The sequence below is a fragment of the Orbicella faveolata genome, unplaced genomic scaffold, assembly GCF_042242905.1.
Source record: "Orbicella faveolata isolate gen_17 unplaced genomic scaffold, um_ofav_v1 contig_27, whole genome shotgun sequence".
NCBI classification, from domain to species: domain Eukaryota; kingdom Metazoa; phylum Cnidaria; class Anthozoa; order Scleractinia; family Merulinidae; genus Orbicella; species Orbicella faveolata.
In genome coordinates, this window is record NW_028301555.1 from 2,100,001 (window position 1) to 2,117,500 (window position 17,500).

General features: G+C 39.3%; 2 protein-coding genes, 4 long non-coding RNA genes and 1 pseudogene across 7 annotated transcripts in view; 4 read left to right on the forward strand and 3 right to left on the reverse strand.

Moving 5' to 3' along the window:
* Positions 1-8,359, reverse strand: part of LOC110051349 (uncharacterized) — a 52,966-nt pseudogene extending 44,607 nt beyond the window's left edge. The window contains exons 1-2 of the transcript XR_016209410.1: positions 7,794-8,359; positions 5,424-5,480 (exon numbers count right to left, since the gene is read on the reverse strand). The product of XR_016209410.1 is annotated as an uncharacterized LOC110051349 (transcript). The remainder of the gene's footprint in view (positions 1-5,423; positions 5,481-7,793) is intronic.
* LOC149107104 (uncharacterized) overlaps positions 1-17,500 on the forward strand; it is a 160,420-nt gene that overhangs the window by 84,183 nt on the left and 58,737 nt on the right. The gene's annotated exons all lie outside the window — the stretch shown is intronic.
* Positions 1-17,500, forward strand: part of LOC110051350 (uncharacterized) — a 434,502-nt gene that overhangs the window by 79,970 nt on the left and 337,032 nt on the right. The gene's annotated exons all lie outside the window — the stretch shown is intronic.
* On the forward strand, positions 9,862-11,375 carry LOC149107112 (uncharacterized). Its single transcript, XR_016209411.1, has 2 exons — positions 9,862-9,974; positions 11,037-11,375. It is a non-coding gene; the product is annotated as an uncharacterized LOC149107112 (long non-coding RNA).
* LOC149107113 (uncharacterized) lies at positions 13,965-15,697 on the reverse strand. The gene is made up of 2 exons (XR_016209488.1): positions 15,364-15,697; positions 13,965-14,298 (listed from the first exon to the last, which is right to left on the reverse strand). It is a non-coding gene; the product is annotated as an uncharacterized LOC149107113 (long non-coding RNA).
* LOC149107114 (uncharacterized) lies at positions 15,947-16,901 on the forward strand. The gene is made up of 2 exons (XR_016209487.1): positions 15,947-16,352; positions 16,682-16,901. It is a non-coding gene; the product is annotated as an uncharacterized LOC149107114 (long non-coding RNA).
* The window catches only part of LOC149107115 (uncharacterized), a 1,495-nt gene continuing 859 nt past the window's right edge, over positions 16,865-17,500 (reverse strand). Inside the window, exon 2 of the long non-coding RNA XR_016209489.1 lies at positions 16,865-17,272. This is a non-coding gene — a long non-coding RNA (uncharacterized LOC149107115). The remainder of the gene's footprint in view (positions 17,273-17,500) is intronic.

A 17,500-nucleotide genomic window follows, 5' to 3' on the forward strand; every position in this document is an offset into this window, starting at 1 on the left:
CACAGTGTTGAAACAGTAGAAAGAGGGAGGGAGAGGGGGTGGGAGGGGAACTACCTGGGCAATGAACTGCCACACTACAAAAAACACCAGAAAACGCCTCCTGTACCTATGCCACGCTACAATCCACGAGCATGTGGAATTCCGACATATGTGCCTATGTGTCGACACCGCTAACTAGCAGGGGAACGCAAGCACTCTTTGTTGTTAACTCCGTTAAATTACATTTAACTGCATTTAGTTTTCCATTTAGCTGGGCATTTACACACTGCAATTTTTTTGATATATTTAGGTACCACATGACCTAAGCATCACACCAGAAACAAAATGCAAACAGGGGACAATAAGGATCCTGAACCTCATAAACATAACCCTATCCCATGGCACATACATGTACCTATAGAGCCCATATATAGGAGTACCACTCAGGGATTAAATACAAATTTTCCCGAGCCTAGGTCTTCCAAGAGGGTTACAGCAATAGCTAATGTTCCTCTGGTGACATGAGCATAAGATGACAAAATTGATCACATGGACAGGGGCCCGTTTAACTTGTGTAGGTACAGTACGCTGCTACCAGTTTTAAAAGTTTGGTGAAAACTCTCAGAGCAGTATTTAAGCCAAATAGAGGTCTTGAAAGGCGTAACATTTGTTTCTCCAGAGAAATTGTAAAGTTGGAACTTAATTCTTACCAGAGACCTTGTGGATCGTAACTGTACTGACAGGTATGCATCTTTCAAGTCTAGGATGGTCATATAGTCACATCTTTGAAGGGGGGACTTTAATTAGGCAAGTCAAGATGTTTTCCTTCTCAAAATGTGAATTCTCTATGAACCTGTTCAGAAACCATACTTCTAATACCAGAGGGAAGATTCTACCCTTTTTGGTGAGTAGGAATAGACAACTGAAGAAGCCATCTCTTATGAGGGAGACCTGTGCTATGACTCATTTTGGCAAGGAGGTTCTCCACCTCTGCATCTTTTAGGTGAGCATTCACTTAAAAGGGGCTTGTAATTGGCAAGCAAAACAAGTATCTTGTATCTCAAGTATCAACAACAACAGAATATTGAGAATTGTCAGCCAGGCCGATGACTTATCTTTATTTATTGCCACAAAAATTGTCTTTCTCCTCAAGGCTAAGAATCAGCTGCATTTGCAGAGCCTAACATACAGAGTGACCTTGTTCCAAAATTGCCTCCATTGATGTTCTCTTTGGGAAAATCCCTGTTAGATCATTGTGCAAACAACAAAAGGCTCCGGTTATGTTGAGCTTGGCCTTCTGCAAAGACTGGTGAGCTTCTTATCAAACTCTTGTGCATACTTTTGAGGGGGAAAAACAGTATTTTTTACTGGTTAAGGATGGAGTGGTCCAAGGTTTGAGAAAACACATTCTGCAGTCATGAATGGAACGATTATCCAGGATATCACTTACATCGTAGTAAGAATTGGCTTCTGATGTAGGTTTCTTTGCAAGAAAGTGGTAATGGCTCATTAGCCACAGTTGGTGGCTTGCAGAAGCCGAAATTGAACCCTCTTGGTTGTACACAAGGTCTATGTTGGAGTACGTCAGCAGTGTCAGATAGCGTGTCTGATTTATGAGGTGGGAAAGTCAGCAGGCTTTGTTGCCAATAATATTCCAGCAATACTATTAACTTTTTGTTCATTCATGCTAAACCTCTTGTAAGGTTTTAAAATAGTGGACAGAGACATCTGGTCTTCAACAGTAGTTCTTGGTCCAGATGATGTTCATATAAAATATTTCGATTGCCAACAATCGCTGACAACTGCCAGCTTGCCTGCTAAGTTGAAATCAGCTCAACTTTACAGGCAAGCCAGCGGTCAATGCCTGGGACAGATTACGATTTGACATAAACATTCGCATATGCCATAACGGTGTTCCAGGCTGTGCTGGCAGCTATGTCCCAGGTATGTCGGCGGCATTTGAGAACCAGGTTTAAATCTATATATTATGGTTAATTGTATCATGTGTAACTTGTTTCCTACATGGGGGATATGGGCTCTTTTTAGATGTATTTTAGAGCGGTTCATAGCACAAAAACTGGGATTTTACCTGAGGTTCTCTCATAAATATATTTTCCAAAAGAGTTTAATATGTAACATAATTTTAGACTGATCTGTAAACAAGTTTAAAGTGGCTCCATACATTGAGTAATCATTTATGGTGTGCATGCTAACTACATGTAATGTGCAGTCATGATTATTTAGAAACAAGCTTTGCATTCATTTTCACTTAATAATTAACAAAAGACTCAATTTTGGAATATTTAATATGCATTGCTATCAAACACAATGAGTACCAGAAAAATCTCTGGGAAGTGGGAAAGAGACAGTTTCAAAGTACTTTCAAAGGACCACTACCCTGTGAGAGAGTTCATATGCTCCCTCACCCACCCCTACGTAAGTTAACAGATTTCAGTCACGGTCTTTTAGTAAATTGTCACTTCATGTGTCAAACTGACAAACATATTGGCAACTGAAGCACACATTTTCAATCAAAAACTAGCATTTTTCTTACTTGAAGTACCTTTCCCAATATTCTAACCTTAATAGTCCTCCGTCCCATGGACTTCGCACTAACTTTGGGGGTCATTGAGCTCGTTTTTGAGTTATAAGCACTTAAAGTTAATTATAAGCACTAAAATTAAGGGGGTCTCTAGCAGGTTGTACAGTTGTTATGGTAACCTATTATATTGCTATAAAGATTACCGGTAGATTATCAATTTAAGTGCCCCTATGATCAAATTCTCAATATCCAATTTTCTACATTTTCGTCCTAGATATCTTGCCAAATTTCAGTCTATTACAAACATTAGAACTCATAGTTTTTGGACCTTTATTTCAAGAATTTACATGCACAGCTGCCATTAATTTTCCTTGTTCCAAGGCTTGGTTGAGAATTGGAGTAAATGACATCATTTACTCAAAAATATGACATGGGTTGAAATTATAATGACAATTTAAGTACAGCAATTCGCATAAAGAGTGACAAAAACTTTGACTCTTACATGTATATTCGTACAATTTTCTACACTAAAAATAATTGTTATTATAATTTCAACCTGTGCTGTATTTTTGAGTAAATGACGTCATTTGTTCCAATTCTCAACCAAGCCCTGGAACAACGAAAGTTAATGGCAGCCGTAAATTCTCGGAAATAAAGGTCCAAAAAAGGTGAGTTTTAATGTTCGTAATAGATTGAAATTTGGTAAGATACATGTAAATAGGAAAGACCTATTGTGTACAAAAAGGTAATAAAATGGATATCAAGAATTTGATCATAGCCCTGGGCACCTTAAGGTCGCACAACTTAACAGTAATATTTCCATGAGACACCTGGGCTCTAATGCACACTTCAGCGTGAGGCATCATGCGATCACCCGAGGGGTCACAAGATACTGTAGCGCCCAAGATTTTAAGTTTGCAAAACTCAAAACAAAGATGGCGGCACAAGTTCAGTAAGTTGTTTGCGATATCAGTTATTTTTACCTTTGAAAACATCCATCCTTCAGGGAATTTCAAAGGAAAAACATTGTTTTAAACCACTGTGCCAGAACGTAAATGGAAATTGTAATACATGTATTGAGGTTGTTATCGATCATGCCAGCTATCAATCTAAAAAACAGCAGGGAAAAAAATACTCTTCGCGTTTACTTCCTTCTTTCTACTTGGCTAGTCTCACCTTTGGGTATTTATGGTACTCTTCTTCCACCGCTTATGCTGTTAACGTCAACAGCAAAAAAGAAAACACTACTTGCGTGGAATTGCAGGCTTTACTGATCAGTGGACCACCTTCATGCATGCGCAAGGGGAGATCCTGCAAATTCGAGATTTTAATTTGCACGTAGAATGTGTGTGAAAAATTCCTTATCCACGAAGCTAATATCTCAAAAACTGATCCAGTGACCCTACTTTTAATACAAAAAAATATACAACAGCAAAAGCACAATGCATATGCAAAATTGTAAAAAAAATGTGGAGTGGAATTCCTCCAACTTGGAAATTTCCATTTTTTTAAATTCATTAAGCAAAATCTACTACACAGAATTTTGATAATTTTCCCTGTGTTTTCTTCTGTGGCTAATAAAAAGATTTTTAGAAAACAAAAATGGGGTCACCGGCTTAGTTTTTAAGATAGATGCAATCGATGGTAAAAAGAACAACCTTCATTTATGACTTAAACACAATGAAAGGTACAGTGGAGAGTTATGTTAAAAAATAGCACAGCCATTCAAAACAGTACAGTTCCAGTAGACCGGAAAAATGGAGCTTACGTTCTATAAGTCTCAAAAACACAGTAAACTGTTTTAAGCCAAATTATAGGCTGCATGGGCATTTGTATGATACCAATAATATTGTAGCATCACTTGATAAAAACTGGTAGTATTGATCCTTCATATTATAGCTGTTGAAATAGGGCTGGAATTGCAACTGTTGCCAGCCACCTTAAAGCAAAATGATCGATATCATACATGCAACCACTTTGCCAAAATTTAAGTAATTTCACCAATGAAGTAAATACTGGGAAAAATTAACTGTCAGTTTGGCTTTTTCTGGTGATGCTGACGTCATAATATAGTGGAGTGTCTTTATATTTCCTTGAAGCATGCACAGATTATTAGAACTTCAGTCATCAGTGAAAATTTCAGGGAATCACAGTACTGCTTAACTACACAAGGCAAGTTCAAGTGGCATTTAATTACATTTTGCTACTTACTGTAATTTTGGAGTACCAAGTGCTTTGAGAAGAATACTTAAAAGTGATGCAAAATTTTAGCTCTTCTCGACATGTAAAATGTGAAACATCATACAATTTTCACTGCATTATTGATCAAAACACGGAGGCACAGTGGCCTCATGGTTAATGCGCTTGTCTCCGGATCGAGCGGTCCGCGTTCGAGCCCTGGCCGGGGACACTGTGTTGTGTTCCTGGGCAAGACACCTAACTCTCAGTGTCTCTCTCCACCCAGGAGTATCAATGGGTGTCAGCAAATTGTTGGGGAAACCTAACAAATCGCAGGGGAGTGACCTGCGATGGACTAGCATCCCATCCAGGGGGAGTAGAAAGACTCCTAGCTGCTTCATGCTACAGAAACCAGGATAAGCTCCAGCAGTTATCAGCTAGTCGGCTCCAAGGCTTCACCTTTTCTTCTTTCATTGATTAAAACGGATAAATTTAGTTTGAGCCATACCCAGTTCGCTCCCCTTTAGGCAAGGGTTTACTTTGAATCTCCAAACAGTCTGGAGGGTATAGAACACATTTTTGCGTATGTGTTGTACAGGAACATTTTTTATAGGAACTTGCAAAAAAACGCTGTAAAATTACCCTGTAAGAGTTGGACAACACAAAATTCCTGTACCCCTAAAACTAAACAAGCACTCAATACAATCTTTCCATGCACACTTACCACTTCCAACTTTTCCAGCAACACTCTTGAGACATGGCACAATACCACTCATTTTTTCTGAAATTTATCATTAAGATTTCAATAAACAAATACTGTGCAAATTCAAATTAAACATTACTATGTACACTCATTGTATTAATCATATCTATAACAAAATTCTTGATTGTGATTGGTTCTCTGCGCAACTATTTGTCGCACATTGACATGCAGGTGTCCAATAACAGGTATCCAATTTCAACAAGTTGTAATTCGATATCCACGTGATTTGCATGTGAATTACGCCTACTTTAATGGCTTTTTAAAAATATTTCCTACAGTTATGGAATTAAGGTGCTACTCACTTTTTGTTCAAATAAATTAGTTTCAAAAGACTTTTTAATTTCAAAATTTTGTTATAATGAGACGATTATTTAGTAATTAGACCTTGTGTCGTACAATTCAGGAAGTACATGTAATTGTGCTTGTAATCTCAATTAGCCTCATGCTAAGCACTCTTCTGATTTTGAAATTACTTGCCCAATTACTCCCCAGTGAATTGCACTCCACTCAGCCCATTAATTACATGTACTATAATAACATTTCAGGTTAGTAATTATTACTAACCTTAAATGTTCCAGCACTGTACACTGAAAATCTCTCAACCCAAGATTATGTATCAGTCAACTGAAAACTTTGACACCACCCTCGGCAAGCCATTCCCCAGAACCAAAGAGGTGTTCAAATGTCCCACCTTAGGGTCACACTAGGCATTCAAGTGCCCCTACCCGTGGGACATAAATGGCAAGAAAAGGAAAAATTTAGCCTCAAAAACCTACTTTGGACTTCCACGGTCTCAATCATTGTTAATGTAACATTAAAATATTAAAGTTATGAAATTTTCAAAAGCAAAACTTTCCAAGGCCATGTTTTTAAGCCTCAATGTTTAATCTCTCTAGATGTCCTCTCACTTTGCCACCATTTAGAGGCCTCTTTTTCAAATCCCTACTACCCATCCCATATTCTTGGCCCTCATGTGATATTGGATGATATTAACTGAGATTTTTATATACCTTCCTATATTATTTTGTGTCATTCAACATGGCCACCAGGCATTTGTCATTTGAATCTCTCGGAACTAGTAGCATTGAATCAATAACCTTAAATTCCCCACCCCAATATCAACCGCAAACATCAAATTCCTGCCCCCTGTGGCACATCAACCAGTCATTGTGCCCAATGTGAACCTGAGAGGGGGTGGAAGGGGGAGAATTATTATTATTAGCAAGTTAACTCATGTCACAAGGGGGTCAAATTAAACCAGGGCCTGGTTCTTCGAAAGCCGGTTAATGCTAACTCAGGATTAAAAGTAAACCAAAAGTATTAATTTTTCTTACAATGTTCTGTGTAGTTTAAGATTATTCAAACTCACATTTGAAGGACAACAACATAAATAGAAAATCTCACCAACAGGACCGCTCAAAACTAAGCAAACATTGCACCCTCATTATTAACACACCCCTTACGCGTTAAAATAGCCTGCAAGTTTTTGCCAACGTGGAAGGGACACATGTTTTTGCCAACACATAAGCCTTTGTTATTCATAACCAATATTCCTTTTGCGATGCATTGTTATGGCGAACAAAGCAGGACTCCACCCCAAGTTCCAAAACTGAAATCAAAATTCTCGCTAATCCTGGGTTAGCTTTATCCGGCTTTGAACAATCCAGCCCTGCTGTTTAACCCCTCACCACTATTAAAATAGCGGTTGATGTGTATTAAATCTGCGGTTGAGTATCGATTGATACCTTCGATTGATACTCTCAATCAACCTTTCATGGACACTCAATTGAAACTCGATCGCTACTCGATCGACACTCTACCAAAGGTAGCTGCCATGGCAAGTTCGCCCCCACCGAGTTCACCCCCACATCGACTCAACTTGATCGAGTTAACCCCCAACCAGATCGAGTGGTATATAGAGATTATTCCTCGTTCTTTTATCCACTGCCTTATTAGATTACTGGTGGCGAACTGGCAATGGGGCGAAACCGTATCATTCCCACGAACACCTCGGTTGACACTCGATCAACACTCGATCAACATCTGGGTCAACAGATGGTCGAAAGTCAACTAATTTTCGAACGATGCATATGAGTCGGTCGACACTCGGCTGACTATCGACCGATTTTCTATCAAGTGTCGATCAAGTGTACTGTCGATCGATCGGAATGTCCATCAAATACAGATCGCAAGATCGATCGAGGGTATCGATCGACACTTGAATGCGGATGCTTGTGGTACACATGATCCAAATTACCTTCGAACAACGGAACTAACTCGCCGATCTAACATTTCAAGTCGATTTAACCTATATACGACCAGTTACCTTACCTTTTCTAATTTCCTCAAATTTCTTGACATCTTTAAGCAATGGCTTTCCTCCCTTCACATTGTCTAGCACATCCTTTAAGACATCTAGCTTGTCAGGTCCCAGATTTTTGCATTTTTCCAACTCGAGAAGCAAATTCCAAACACTGTTGATATCTCCGTCAGCGGTCGAAATCTTCCCTTTGCACAAGCGTTTCAGTCTTAACAATTCGGTTACGGCAATTTTGTCGGAAACTTTTATCAGCAGAGCATTGAATTCTACATCAGACATTGTGAATGAAATGTACGTTTCACATACTTCACAAAGTCTTCCTGCACCGCTTCCTGCTTCCCACCCAAGAAAAACAGGGCTGAATAACGTCTGCGCATGTGCGAGAGGTCAGCACAACAAAATCAAATTTCGGCGCGAACGTGATGTGTGGTTCTTTCGTGTTTAGTTGAATGACGACAAGAAAGGAGCAGAAATTTTTCCATTATTTTGGCACCTAAACGCAAATATCTCCTTTTTATGCTTTGAAAAATGACAATTTGAACAATTCGAAGTTTTTGTTCCCAAAGAAATGCCGAGAGATACAAGAAAACTTGTAGTTAACGCGGTAAATATTTAGAGCTCTGGATTCAACCGCCACGATTCAGGGCAAGATTTCCGTATAACCCCATACATTTATTATGCATACAGTTCTTTGTTTAACTAAACAATAGCGAAAACAATAGCGCTCCTTTGAGACTTATCTGATTTGAATAACTCTAAATTTTACCATTTTTTTTCTAAGTGTCGCATACTTTTAGACTTACATTTTTTTTTCGAATTTTCTATCTAAAATACGCAAAAACGGAACGATTTCTTGGAGACAGGATAATTTTTCGAGTTTTAGGTCTAAATTACGGAAAACCGAAACGAAATATCATAATTTTGGGCGCATTTACCGTATTTGTAAACTGAGCGCAGGCTTAAAACTGCTTAAAATAATAGCGATTTAGACCTGTTCGCTAGTTTAAAAAAGCTTAAAATACTGTTTTAGGCCTAAGCAAAACCGGCTGCTTGCGGTTAGCTATAATCTCTTGCGCGGGTTAGCGACTATTATACTAATTTTGTAAATGTAAACAAAGTGAAATAAAATTCTAGCTTACCTGCCGCGTCTCTCCGCGTTTTTTTCCCTTTGATTTCCTTCCTCGAATTCAGACCCATGCGATGAAGCTATGTATTTTGTTTCTTTCCTCCATGAAGTGGCGATAAGATCACGAACTGTGCATACAGTGGTACGAGGAACACTTAACGCATCTTTGCACACTTCGTATAAGTCGGCGATATGCTTGATAATGTTTCCAAAAGGATCATCTCCATAGTGCTGACGCCACGACCATTCCTGTAGATAGCTTTCGAAGAGATCTTTGAATGTTCTTTTACGAGGCATACTTTGTTTGACTCCCCACCATGCCGTTATTTTCAATGCGTTTAGTGTGCGCACCTGTGTCTGGGTCTAGGAAGTTTAGGCTGTGGTTGACTGTGAGAAGCGATTGGGAGAAAGAAAGAAATCACCCCCCCCCCCCCTTTTTATTCACTTGGGACCCGCACATGCGATGCATGTTTTCGTGCAGCGTGCAACATGCGTTAAACACATGAATAAGTAAATTGTAATGTTAATTTTTTGGAATGCGAACTAGTCAAGTAAAATAAAAATTATTTTTGGAGGGGTAATTCTCAACTGAACCTCGTAGTGTAGTGGTGTAGAAGAGAGACTGGTAAGCGAGGGGTGTGTGAAAGGTAAGTGGTTGGAGACCTGATGGGGTGCAAGAAAAAAAGGAAAACAAATCCGTAAGGAGCCTGGGTAATATGGAGAAGAAAAAGAGGGAAGAGGGGAGCTAGGGGAAGAAGAGAATCGGCGAAAAGACAACGCGCAATAGCGCGCCACAGCGCGCAATCAAATCCTCTTTTATTCACACAGTAAGTAGTAATTATCAATGTATATATTCAATACCCTAGGGAGTTGCTATTGTCTTCAAAAACAAAAGAGCGCATACATAATTAATAATTCAGCCTGCATAATAAATGTATGGGGTTATACGGAAATCTTTCCCGATTCAGCGTCGTTTCGATTGACAGTCGTTTGCTTCGTTTGAGAGACAAATGATGTTTGGGGGACATTGACGGCAACACGAGAGTTTGGAAAAGTGTCGCCAGACGTGAGTATTACGATCTTAGTTTGTTTTGTAATCAGAATGGCACCTTTCTTTAGCGAGTGGTAAAATTTATTTAACACAAACGCTGTGGTATGGTATTGCTGTCGTAAAACTTGTATGGTCAGCACCTGCATGCACTCGTAAGCTTACTCGCAAGACTTAAAGCTCAGAAAATGCTTTCTCCAGGAACGTATATTGTTGGCTACATGTACCTATACAACTGTAGAGTACTTTTATGTACAGAGTTTGCTTATCTTAATCGATCGATATATTTCATTATCTAAATGAAACATGTTACTGTTCCTAAATTATGTGGGATGCTGTTAATCGTTTTAAACCATGAAAGCAGTTCAAACGCTGCATCGTTTGGGGCCGTTGCCAAAAATGCTCCACTTGTCCCATGGTAATGACTGCCAAACACAGTTATTCCATTCTGTGTAGGGATGAATGCCACCGTTTTGTCATTTATAATGAAGATACATGCTGTCTTGGTATTGTTCAGCTGGGCTTGGTTTAAGTGGTACGGCAGGCTTGCTGCTGGAGTCTGCTCTCTGATTATACTGACTAGCAACTCTGCTGAGACATCAAGGCTATCAAGGGCTTTTGTCTGCTCCATTTTAGTTGCTGCTTCCTGCACACCATACAGCTGCCCACCACTGTTTTCATAGCATTTAAACATAGCGGTCTGGCACTGGCTACAAAATATAATGTATAATGTATAATGTATATTAAAAGCTTTTCTACTGCATCTGCATGTGCGTAAACACTCATTCGAATAGAGGAACCATTTCTAATTATTAAAAACTATTTTTTAAACATTAATTAATGCAGTGGGGGATGGTGTGGAGGGAATGTTTAATCAGAAAGATCATTTCATTTTAGAATATACAAATTTACTCATTTGTCGTACCTGCATGTTTCCTCTTGTTGTAGTGCTTCCTCAGAGTTATTTAGTTTTAATTAGTAAATACAATTATACAAACAGTATACTTTATCCTACAGGAATAGTAAATTTGTTGAAACTTCTACATGTATACCTGAAGATGTTATTTCCTTATTTTCCAGTGTTTTCCCAAGTTGACTGACCATGCTTTGTGAAGCATTCTCCTAAGAAGATTCATACCAAAACATTGTCTCCATGTTGTTATTACTGACAATTTTTATAATTAGAAATTGATTATTATCACATTTAATTATTATATGTACATGTACCTGTCTGCCATCAGGCGACTGCACACTGGTTGGAGAAGAGGTTGATGGTTCACTGTTTCTCTGAAATGTAAGGAGCAGATACATGATAAAATATTTTGGTATAGTTCTGGAACGATTTTTTGTGATAAGAAAGTAGCAAATATGCAGTATTGTTTTGGTGGGCAGAATTGGCAAATAAACAAATGAACAAAATATGGCTCCAGCCTATTTTGTGTGTGTGTGGACTTTGTGGGACTGGTATTTCAGTTTCAGGGGCATCAAATATTAGTTATATGTTGTATAATCATCTCAATGTTGCATTAGACGAAAACAAGCACTTCACTTACTTGTACTGGTGGAACATAGTCTGGTTCACTGGAGAAAACACTATCAGCAATCGTGAACACTTATTACACCATCGGGTTCCGGGCCGGTAATTAGAAACATCAGCTCCTACCCGATCAAAGAGACGGTAAAACCGCCTGAGAACTTTTTTTTTCGACAGCTCAGTGGAGTGCTCCAAGAGTGGAGACGAACAATATTTATTCGCTTGCCGAGTGGCTCTCATCCAATGCCGAGCACAGGCCCAGCAATTTAAATTCCCGTCCACGAACCGAGCAATGGCCTTGTCAAACCGCCTCAATCGACCTTGGCATGTTTCTCCAGCTCGTGTTCGCTTAACAAACCAGAAAGTGCGCTCATTTGGTTTTGCACGTGCCCCAAAGAACAATAGAATGGACGTAAATAAAATCCAAAACACGGCGAAAGATGTCATCTCCGAAGTCCTCGATAAATCTATCGTGTTCACGCACTGTTTTCACCAATTGTACAAACTTTAAACCCCTGTGTACAAAAAGGTATGTGCCGGCCAATGGTCGAGGGAACTAGTGTAAAGATTTGTTTCTACCGTTTTTAGTTTGGCTCTACTTTTTCCCCATAAACCGGGCGCTATACGAAACTTTTTGAAAACGCCGCCATTTTTTCGAGGTTTGTTATGGTGCCCAGGCCGTTCGCGGCAGCACGAGCCATGAGACCTCGCACATGCGCAGACGTTATTCAGCCCTGTTTCGACGAGACTAGAAGTCAACAAGGAAATCACGTGTTTTCTCGTGCCAGGGCCCCGTCGGTCAAGACATAGTTTTCTTGGGAAAACAGGGCTGAATAACGTCTGCGCATGTGTGAGATCTCATGGCTCGCGCTGCCGCGAACGGCCTGGGCACCATAACAAACCTCGAAAAAATGGCGGCGTTTTCAAAAAGTTTCGTATAGTGCCCGGTTTATGGTGAAAAAGTAGAGCCAAACTAAAAACGGTAGAAACAAATCTTTACACTAGTTCCCTCGACCATTGGCCGGCACATACCTTTTTGTACACAGGGGTTTAAAGTTTGTACAATTGGTGAAAACAGCGCGTGAACACGATAGATTTATCGAGGACTTCGGAGATGACATCTTTCGCCGTGTTTTGGATTTTATTTACGTCCATTCTATTGTTCTTTGGGGCAAATGCAAAACCCAATGAGCGGACTTTCTGGTTTGTTAAGCTAACACGAGCTAGAGAAACATGCCAAGGTCCATTGAGGCGGTTTGACGAAGCCATTGCTCGGTTCGTGGACGGGAATTTAAATTGCTGGGCCTGTACTCGGCATTGGACGAGAGCCACTCGGGAAGCGAATGAATATTGCTCGTCTCCACTCTTGGAGCACTCCACTGAGCTGTCGAAAAGAAAAGCCCCCAGGCGGTTTTACCGTCTTTTTGATCGGGTAGGAGCTAATGTCCCTACTTACCGGCCCGGAACCCGATGGGTATAACCCGAAAACACTGACCCCCGCTCCGCGGACTACCCTACGGACCGGTCCATGGACTACCCCTACGGACCACCCTAAAATAGTGTAAAAATAATAAATAAAGATTTCACTTATGGGTTGCCAAATAGATTCAGACTTGTGTCGGTGATTTTTCGAGTGTTACACTGTGCAAATGTAACAGACTCGGGTTTTAACACCCCAACCCCCCCACCTCTCCCCCAAAAAAATGCCTAAAAGCTTTTTTCAGCGTAAGGAAATGCCGATGGTAAGAAGGAAAGTTCTTACCTTCCATTCGTGGCTCAATCAGGCTATGGAAGATATATTTTTAGGCCGTTAATTGTTGTTTGTATCTGTTATTCCGCTGAGCAAATTGTGAAGCCTGGAATGAGTTCACGAACCCACGGGAAAATGAGCTGAACAAAATGGCAGAGGGAAAAGAGCACAAATTTCGGAGGCTTCCCGGAGGCTTCCCCGTACGCGTCTTTCATATATTTTATGGCCACAGCAAAGGAAATAGCAATGTGTAATGACTTGAATTGCACCCGAGCCAGAATCCAGGTCTGTTACATTTGTTCAATGTAACATTCGGAATTTCGCTGTCACGAGTAATCTATTAGACAACCCGTAAATGAAATATTTTATTTACTAATTTTATTATATTTTGGGGGGTGGTCCATAGAGGGGGTCCGTTGGGGGAGTCCGTGGACCAATCCATAGGTAGTCCGCAGACCCGGTCCGTAGTGGGGGTCTGCGGACAGGGGGTCAGTGTTTTCGGGTTACCCACCCGATGGTGTAATAAGTGTTCACGATTGCTGATAGTGTTTTCTCCAGTGATCAAGACTATGTGCCACCGGTACAGGTAAGTGAAGTGCTTGTTTTCGTCTAATGCAACATTGAGATAATTATACAACATATAACTAATATTTGATGCCCCTGAAACTGAAATACCAGTCCCACAAAGTCCACACACACACAAAAAAAATAGGCTGGAGCCATATTTTGTTCATTTGTTTATTTGCCAATTCTGCCCACCAAAACAATACTGCATATTTGCTACTTTCTTATCACAAAAAATCGTTCCAGAACTATACCAAAATATTTCATCATGTATCTGCTCCTTACAAAGAAACAGTAAACCGTCAACCTCCTCTCCAACCAGTGTTCAGTCGACTGATGGCAGACAGGTACATGTACATATAATAATTAAATGTGATAATAATCAATTTCTAATTATAAAAATTGTCAGTAATAACAACATGGAGACAATGTTTTGGTATGAATCTTCTTAGGAGAATGCTTCACAAAGCATGGTCAGTCAACTTGGGAAAACACTGGAAAATAAGGAAATAACATCTTCAGGTATACATGTAGAAGTTTCAACAAATTTACTATTCCTGTAGGATAAAGTATACTGTTTGTATAATTGTATTTACTAATTAAAACTAAATAACTCTGAGGAAGCACTACAACAAGAGGAAACATGCAGGTACAACAGATGAGTAAATTTGTATATTCTAAAATGAAATGATCTTTCTGATTAAACATTCCCTCCACATTATCCCCCACTGCATTAATTAATGTTTAAAAAATAGTTATAAATAATTAGAAATGGTTCTTCCATTCGAATGAGTGTTTACGCACATGCAGATGCAGTAGAAAAGCTTTTAATATACATTATACATTATGCATTATATTTTGTAGCCAGTGCCAGACCGCTATGTTTAAATGCTATGAAAACAGAGGTGGGCGGCTCTATGGTGTACAGGAAGCAGCAACTAAAATGGAGCAGACAAAAGCCGTTGATAGCCTTGATGTCTCTGCAGAGTTGCCAGTCAGTATAATCAGAGAGCAGACTCCAGCAGCAAGCCTGCCGTACCACTTAAACCAAGCCCAGCTGAACAATACCAAGAAAGCATGTATCTTCATTATAAATGACAAAACGGTGGCATTCATCCCTACACAGAATGGAATAACTGTGTTTGGCAGTCATTACCATGGGACAAGTGGAGCATTTTTGGCAATGGCCCCAAACGATGCAACGTTTGAACTGTTTTCATGGTTTAAAACGATTAACAGCATCCCACATAATTTAGGAACAGTAACATGTGCTTCATTTAGATAATGAAATATATCGATCGATTAAGATAAGCAAACTCTGTACATAAAAGTACTCTACAGTTGTATAGGTACATGTAGCCAACAATATACGTTCCTGGAGAAAGCATTTTTTGAGCTTTAAGTCTTGCGAGTAAGCTTACGAGTGCATGCAGGTGCTGACCATACAAGTTTTACGACAGCAATACCATACCACAGCGTTTGTGTTAAAATAAATTTTACGACTCGCTAAAGAAAGGTGCCATTTTGATTACAAAACAAACTAAGATCGTAATACTCACGTCTGGCGACACTTTTCCAAACTCTCGTGTTGCCGTCAATGTTCCCCAAACATCATTTTTCTCTCAAACGAAGCAAACGACTGTCAATCGAAGCGACGCTGAATCGTGGCGGTTGAGTCCAAAGCTCTAAATACTTACCACGTTAACTACAAGTTTTCTTGTATTTCTCGGCATTTCTTTGGGAACAAAAACTTCGAATTGCTCAAATTGTCATTTTCCAAAGCATAAAAAGGAGATATTTGCGTTTAGGTGCCAAAATAATGGTAAAATTTCTGCTCCTTTCTTGTCATCATTCAACTGAACACGAAAGAACCACACATCACGTTCGCGCCGAAATTTGATTTTGATGTGCTGACCTCTCGCACATGCGCAGACGTTATTCAGCCCTGTTTCTCGTCGATAGTCTCGTCAACACTGCGGCAAAACGTATGCGCATGCGTCAAGTTCAGCATTTCCGGTTTGCCCGTGTTGTTCGGTGGTTCAGATTAATTTTGTTGTTCGCCTCGCGGTGTTTAAGTTTGTTGTTGTGAATCAGCAGCCACAGATGAAAGAAGAAAAGACCACAAATACAAAAAAGGTATGTAGACAATAACTTGTTGCAATTACTGGTCCTGGAAATGTTCGTTGGACCCTTTACGAAGTGCTCCGCAGTGGCCGTCATTACTGATTAGTAACTAAGAAAGCCTTTTGTCAGTTCGTGTTGTACATACATACATTTATTTGATAAGTAGGTTTTTAAAGTATGCAACTGTATAGCTGATGTGGACCTACTACTACTAAGTTTGGATAAGGAAAACAGACATTTACAATACAATCGTCATAATACTAAAAATAGTGTACAATAATGGTTAAAAAGAGGGATCAAATAATTTAAAAATATCTGAAGTTAGGGTTCTTCTTATTTATGCCTGTTTTTTTTTTTTCAATTTGTTGCTTGGACTGCTACAAGATTATATCCGTTGAAAATTTTTTTCATGGTGACAGAGAAGGTTCGTAAGTCTATTCGTTGTTTATCGATTTCATTTAGCTTATAATACTACGAATTTCAGGCTAAACTCAGAATACCCGGCCACTTATCTCATTGAATAAGAATAGCAATTATTGTTATATACCTCGTTCTTCAAAGCCCACCGGCACATGTAAATAAAGTGGCCGGGTATTCTGAAGTTGAATTTCATAATGGAAGTGATCTCACGATTTCAACTTGTTGAGCTGATCATGAGAAGCTCACTTAAAACTCAAGCTACATGTAATAGTCAAGCCCCTGCATGAAAATACAAATTTTCGGTTTGGAAATAAATTTCAATTTTACTTTCAGAATTTCATGATTACAACAGCAGCAAGACTGCCCTCTTTGGTGAGCCATTCTAAATGAAATGCCAGAGAACTTTGAGGTACCATTGGATTTTCATTCAGGATGGATAGGTCAAAGGAGTCTTCAAGTTGTACATTGCCAGTAATAAGAGGCAGAACACCATTACAGAACTGTGTAGTCACTCACTCATTTGAAACAATAAATTTATTAAAATTTAAAATCATTTCAGTGACTTATATGATTTTCTATGTTACAATAACATGTTTCCTTTATGCGCCACTGTTTTGCTAGCCTATCCATATGTACACAAAAAGACTGTTCAACTAACCAGACAAGTTTTTAATTCACAATATTTTAAAGTTATAGCTTTCAGATTTTAAACTACCATACTTTAAACTCACTCGAAGTACATTTGAAATCTGAAGGTTTACAAACATTGGCTGCTCCCTGAGGAGCCTGCTTTTTTGACCATCCACATCCCTTCGGCTTGTGCTGAAACCTCAAATTATTCCAGAATTGATAACATCTCAGGATGCCCCATGTTGCTGGATAAATAATCCCTCTTCTCTTTGAAGTGTATTTGTTTTCTGAGATCTATAAAAAGAATGGCATTATTGCAAGTTAGTTCACTGAAACTACTTTTATGTCCTTACCTTTCAAGGGGTTAAATGTGAAGAAAGGTAAAACTTCTAGTAATTTTACTGACATTTATATTGGGGTAAAGCTGAGTCTGCTGTTCTAGTTAAGAAACATGCAATAATATTAATCAAACAGACTTTTTAAACTGAGTGGCCTTATGGTCCTCCAAGGAGACCTGTATTT